Consider the following 6,857-nt stretch of genomic DNA (forward strand, 5'->3'; position numbering starts at 1 on the left):
GGTGTAACGATACATGTTTCAGTGTTTCTTTCTCCACTAAGCTTGCTTCAGTAATTGCCACGAGCATTGGAAATTGCTTGGTTGCAGCACGCACTACAAGAGATTTGAGACAAGGAAGAAAACAGCACAGCAGAAGCGCACAGCTCAACAATATAATACTGACAGTTATTGCTATTTTAGTCAGCCATGCTCCCCATCCTCCGAGTCTACTTTCTAACCAATCAAAAAACTGATGTTCAAATCCTGCATTCCGTTTGACCTCCGTCCGCAGATTCTTTAACTTACCTTATTCATTGCTCTGGTGAAAGACCCTTCTGGGCTAGTTATTGTTCGGTATGAAGGTGCAGCATTGTTCTCCAAACATTACACACACACCCCCTTTCTCTGCCAAAAGCCAATCCAGTACCTGTTTTGCCACGCCACCCTGCTAGTTGCATCTAGCTGTTGCCTTAAGGCCTCCAGTGCATCATCGGTGTAGTTGATGAACCTCTGCTGCTTATAGTATATATAGTTTATCCGTTCAACATTTTTGCTCACCCCTATCACAGGTATGATAGCTTCCCAGTGAGCATCTCATGCGATGTCAGGCATGTTATTCGATTAGTTTGCATGCGGTAACTCATCAATGCTAACGGTAAAGCATCGACCCAATTAAGTTTAGTATCTGCACAAATTTTGTTTAGTTTGGCTTTCAGGGTTCCATTAATTCTCTCTACCATGCCCTGAGACTGAGGGTGGTATACACATCCAAACCTTTGCTTTATCCTCAGCGCCTGTAGTACCAGTTTGACCACTTTCTGGATAAAAGCTGAACAGTTGTCTGAGCTAACTTCTGTAGGTATTCCAAACCTTGGGATCACTTCATTTGTCAGGAATTTTACCACTGTCTTTGCCCCTTGATCTCTTGAAGGTACCACCTCCACCCATCTGCTAAATCGATCAATTACTACCAGCATGTATCTTTTCTCTCTCACTGTCTTTATCATGTCTACGTAATCGATCACTAAATGTTTAAATGGTCCTTCAGGTACAGGAATGTGACCTATTGGGGTTGTAATTCCCTTCCGAACATTATTTTGTGCGCATACCTCGCACTGTGACAAAAAAGTCCACTGAAGCCTGTAAATAAAGGTGACCAAAAACCATCCTTCTTTATTTTCCTTAGCACTTCCCCCCTTGCACAATGGTCCATCCCATGCGCTTCTGAAATCAGAATCATCAGTAGAGGGGTGGGCGCTACCAACAAACCGTCTTCAGTGCTCCACAAGCCTTCCGGGTTCTGCTTGGCCCCCCCTTTTCTCCACATTGTCTGTTCTGCCAAAGTTGCCTTACCTTGTATTTCAATTAGGTCCTCCACATCAGGTTCTGGAGTTAGGCTTACCTGGGGGGCAATGACAGCTGACGTACATCCAGACGCTTTTCTAGCTGCCTCGTCTGCAGCTTGATTTCCCTTTGTTATTACATCGTTTCCCTTTTTATGTGCCTGGCATTTTACTATAGCCAATGCTTTAGGTTTCATTATGGCTTTTATTAAGTCTAGAATTTGCAGACAATGTTGCATGGGATCTCCACTACTTTTTTATTTAAAACCTCTCTGCTTCCACACTGCCCCGAACAAATGGCATACTCCGTGAGCATATGCTGAATCAGTATAGATGTCTACTTTCTCACCTTTCATCATTTCACACGCAGCTGTCAGGGCTTTGATTGCTGCTAGTTGGGCGGAACACGGTTGGGGACAGGACTCCATCCTAATAATCTTATAGCTCGACTGATCCTGCTGCACCACTGAGAATCCTGCGTGATTTCCATCATAATCCCTATAACAAGGGCCATCTACGAACAGAACCTTTTTATCTATATCCTCTAGTGGTTCACAATCATGGGGTTCTCCTTCATAGTCTAAAGGGACAAAAATCAGCTATATTACTGGTAGTGCATCTCTGTATAAAGCTATCTCCGCCTCTCCATTCCACTGTAAGCCGTTCTTCAAATTTGTATGCCCTGCTTCTTTCATTATCTTTCTTAAAGGTGCCACAATCTCAGCATATTCTCCTATCCAATCTGAGCTGTACCCTGCCATTCCCAAAAATGTCATCATCTGCCCTACAGTCTGGGGTTTTGAGGCCTTAGCTATTGCTTCAATCTGATCTAGTGCTATCGCCTTCACTCCCTTGAATATTACCCTGCCTAAGTACTCCACTTGCTGCGTGCAGAATTGCAGTTTCTTTTTGGATACTTTATGTCCTCCGTGCGCTAGCTTCTCTAACAGAGTTATAGTGTCCTGCTTACACTGTTCCTCGCTGTGGGAGCAAATCAACAGGTCATCCACATATTGTAACAATGTACTTTCCAATGGCATGCCCTCTAGGTCTGCCTTCAATACCTGATTAAAATGTGTGGTGAATGTTTAAATCCTTGCGGCATTCTGGTATAGGTATACTGAGCACCTCTGTAAGTAAATGCAAACAAATACTGACACTACTCGGCCAGAGGAATGCTGAAGAAAGCCGAACACAAATCAATCACTGAAAAGTAACTTGCTTCTGGTGGAACATTAGTCAAAAGCGTGTGTGGGTTGGGGACTACCGCTGGCCAGTCCTCTACCACATCGTTTACCGCTCGCAAATCATGCACCAACCTCCACTTAGATTTATCTGCTTTTAAGACCGGCAACAACGGGGTATTGCATGGACTGTTTGTTCTTTTAAGCACTCCTATTTCAAGCAACCCCTGCACTGTCGACGCTATTCCCTCTTCCGCTTCTGGTCTTAGAGGGTATTGTGGTCTCCTGGGTGGAATTGCTCCCCTTTTCAGCCTTATTTCCACCGGACTCGCTGTTTTTATTTTCCCTATGTCCGTGTCATGCTGTGACCACAGAATAGACGGCAACTCATCTAACCTTTTATCTTTCTGCTGGCCTCTTTCCTTTCCCAGCACGGGCATGTGTGGTTGGGGAGTTATTTCGACTTCTCTCACTGTCCCTACCATATCTACACTTATCATTATTTTAATACAATTGTTGTCTTCTGATATCCACACCTCTGGCGTGATTTTCCTCCACACCGTTACGGTTTCAGCACTCTTAACTAAAGGTCCTAAGTCTTTAGACTGATATCCCTTATTTACCAACAACGTTACGTGGGGCGCCGCCTCCGGTATCCTGTACCATTTTTCTAAAAAGGTGTTCCACTTAATTTGTAAAGCTGCCCCTTGCTTTCCAATTATCACAGCCTCCCCTTCCAGGTGCTGCTGGGTACATGCCTCCAGGTGCCATCTCTCCTCTAACTCCCTGTTCTGAGTCTCGTCAAAAATCACTGTACAATGTAGCTCAGATTTGGGCATTACAGCCTGCGCGCCCTTTTTCCATTTTTCCCAGGTTTCCTGAATCTGGTCTGCGATGTCTCCTATCCAAAAGACATTAGCCTTCTTGTCTTCTCGCACTATCAATTGAGCCCCTGCTCTTTTCACACTCAGCCCATTTCTGGTGCATTCTAATTTTAATTCCAGTTTCAACAAGGCATCTCTGCCTAACAAATTAATCGGAGTTCCTTTAAATACTAGCACCGGCAAAACAATTTCTTTATTTCCCATTCTCAACCGCACTGGAGCCGTGCACTGTGTCAATTGTGTTTTCCCCGAGAACCCTACCGTCTTAATAAACTTTCCTGACATGGGAAGGTGAAGGGCATACTGTGGCTGTACGCAAGTGTACGTGGCTCCAGTATCTATCATCATTGGTGTCAGTTGCCCTTCTAACATAACCTGAACAATGGGTTCCTCATCTGCCTCCCTTGTTATCATTGGGTAATGTCCCTTCCCACTCAAGTTCTCGGGGCACCCCTAATACCTCGCATAGGGGTTCACAGGTCCACTTGGGCCTGTGGGGGCTGGTCCTTGGCTAAACTTTAGTTCCCTTCTTATCGGTTCCTGCTGGTGTGTGACAGGTCATAGTATAAACGGACAATCTCTTCTCATGTGACCTGGCTGATTACATTCCCAACACAATCTCTCTAACTCTCTTTCCCACTGTCTTCTCACTGGTCTCCTTTGCCCATAGCTCCTCTGTCCCCCTCCTTGGGACTTCCAGTCCTGTCTGGGCTGTCTGAATTTAGTCTGATAGAACATTTGTGGGAATGCTCCCTCAAAGTTAATTATTGGCATGGGGTTTTCCAGCCCTTGTCTTACAGTATGATCGGTCCCTCCATATAGCTGTGCTTTGTCCAGCTCGATGGCTGTACTCGAACTGGTGGTTGTTGGCAGCATCTTTTTGTTTTTCTCTTTTTCCTTCTTTTTGAGTTCTTCGAGCTGCATTTGTATTAACTTTCTTTGCACCTCTTCCTGCTGCTCAGCCAACCTTTGTTTGTCTTTCCGGTATTTCTCAACCACATGGACTACGTGGTCTCTAAATTCTTGTGGGGTCTTTGACGTTAGCCCAACCACCTCCTCCAGTTTGGATTTTACTTGTGGTGGCATTGCATCCAAAATGCTATGTCGGAACAGTGAGGTCATAAATAAGCTATTCTCCACCTCTTGCTCAGTCTCCAGTCTCCACCTTTTCAACTGGTTTTCTACGTAGGCTGCTGGGTTTTCAGTGTCTCCCAGTGGATCCCCTTTTAAGGCTTTGGGGTCCACTTTGGGTGGATAAAGCTTTCTGAGGGCCTGCCATACCCTCTGCCTCACTCTGTCAAACCCATCTCCATCAGTTCTTGGGTCGTTCGAGTTTACTATGCCAGCCATTTCCATTAGTTCGTTAAATTTGGAGGTTCCCATCAACCTTATCAAAGGTGCCTTCAAATCTCCCATAGCCAATAATCGTCCCGCTGTTTCTTCTTCAAAGGCTCTAATCCATTTCCCTGCTCCTTCATGTAAATTGGGCAGAGTGTTTTTCAGCCCTTCTAGGTCCTGGGATCCCCAAGAGATATACTGCACTTGTCCTGATCCTTTAACTAACAACGGCATCATTCTTCCTCCTCCTTCCCACCTGCCCTGGCTTTCCTCCTCACCTGACTCCCCATCTGTCTCAGGGTATGTCTTTACTGCCTCCCACACAAATGTCTCCGGGGTTCTGCTCTTCCCTCGGTCTCCCTGTGGAGTCCTTCCTTTCTGTCTTGATTCAATACTTGGTTGGCCCCTAGAATATTTTTCGCATCTCTCCTGGCAATCCCCTTTCAGTAACTCATCTGGCTCTCTCTCTACTTCCACAAGTCACTCCCCTACTGCCTCCTTCTTTCCTTCTAGGCTTCTGCCTCCTACCTTTTCCCCACAAATTCTCACATACTCTCTCTCTCTCTCTCCACTTAACTCTTGCTCCTCCAATGAGCCACTCTCTTTTCTAGTCTGTTTATTTCTATAGTATAACCGATACTCCTCATACTCCTTTTCCTCTCTCAAGTATTTCATCCGTTCAATCTGTTCTTGCATTTCTCTCTGTACCTGTTCTATCTTTATCCTTTCTGCCTGTATCTCCTTCCATATCGCCGCTCTTTCCTTCTTGTATTGTTTTTTTTTCTCCTCCTCATTATCCCAAACTTGGACTTCTCCCTGCATGTTTACTGTTCCCGTCAGCAGGGGGCACTGCTTAGGGGTTCCTTCCTCATTATAGGGAGGGGGTTTTTCTGTTTCTTTCGCATCCGGGTACGGAGCCGAAGCCAGCTTCTCACCGTACCCTTCTCTCTCTTTAACAGGCTGTTTCTCCAGCCCCTTAGTGTTTTCCTCACTTGTAATCAATATTCTGCCTGTCCTCCTCAGCCTTTCCCCCTCCGTTCTGAAGAGTTTTAGCACTTCTATTTCTCGTTCTCTTTTTTGCCCTCTTTTCTTAGATTTATCTTTTGGTTTGTAATTTTTAATTAGTCCCTCCATTTCTTCGCACAAACTTACATCAAATGTTCCTTCTTTTGGCCACTTTGTGACCAGGTTTTTGGTTCTTTTTTCCCATTTTTTTGAAGGTTTTGTGATCTCATTTTGAACTAATGGAAATTTTTTGCTCAGAATCTCTACCGCTGTTCCTTTACCTGTCATGTTATTCTCTCTTGTTAAGGTATTTCAGAGATTCACAGTTTGTTTACTGGATAATATTATTTACTCTAATTCTACACCTAGTCCTAGTCTAACACCACGTGGACTTTTTCTTCCTATAACACCACGTGGACTTTTTCTTCCTATATCTTACTCTAATTCTACACCTAGTCTAACACCTCGCCCGTGCAGACCCTTATCTCTTAAGGCGGTATCCACGAGGACTTTCTACTCTAATTCTATTCTAACACCTCGCCCGTGCAGACCCTTATCTCTTAAGGCGGTATCCATGAAGACTTTCTACTCTAATTCTATTCTATTTTCCCTGCCCGTTCAGCCCTTCGTTTCATACGAAGCGGTACTCACAGGGATTTACCAACACCACGTGGACTTTTTCTTAAAGTATTAACTTATTTGTACTTCCCCTCACTGCAGTGTTCTTGAGCAATCCTCTGAGCCTCCTCTGTTAACCCCCAATTCTGCCAGATTCTTTGGACCGGAGAGACCCTTTGGCAGTGGTTCCACACTTCTGAGACTCCAAGACCTCCCCAAAGCCAACAGAATTCTTAGTCCAAATTGTCGCAAAAAGCGCTTTCCTTTTGTTTGGGTGCACCCTTAATTCTGTTAGCCTTGTGGGGGTCCCTAGAGGACCGGGAAGCATTCCCAATCTGCCGTTTCCCTTCCGCGGTCTCTACCCAGTCCTGTCGCGGTCGCCAATTATGTCGTGGTTTTTCGTGCCTTACAAATGACCAGGAGACGCAGAAGATTCTTCAAGAAGGGTTAAACTTTAATTTGCAAATCAAAGCTGAGACAGTCATTGAGCTAGTCGCTGATTGCCC

Source organism: Hemitrygon akajei, chromosome 17, assembly GCF_048418815.1.
Source record: "Hemitrygon akajei chromosome 17, sHemAka1.3, whole genome shotgun sequence".
Taxonomy (NCBI): Eukaryota; Metazoa; Chordata; class Chondrichthyes; order Myliobatiformes; family Dasyatidae; genus Hemitrygon; species Hemitrygon akajei.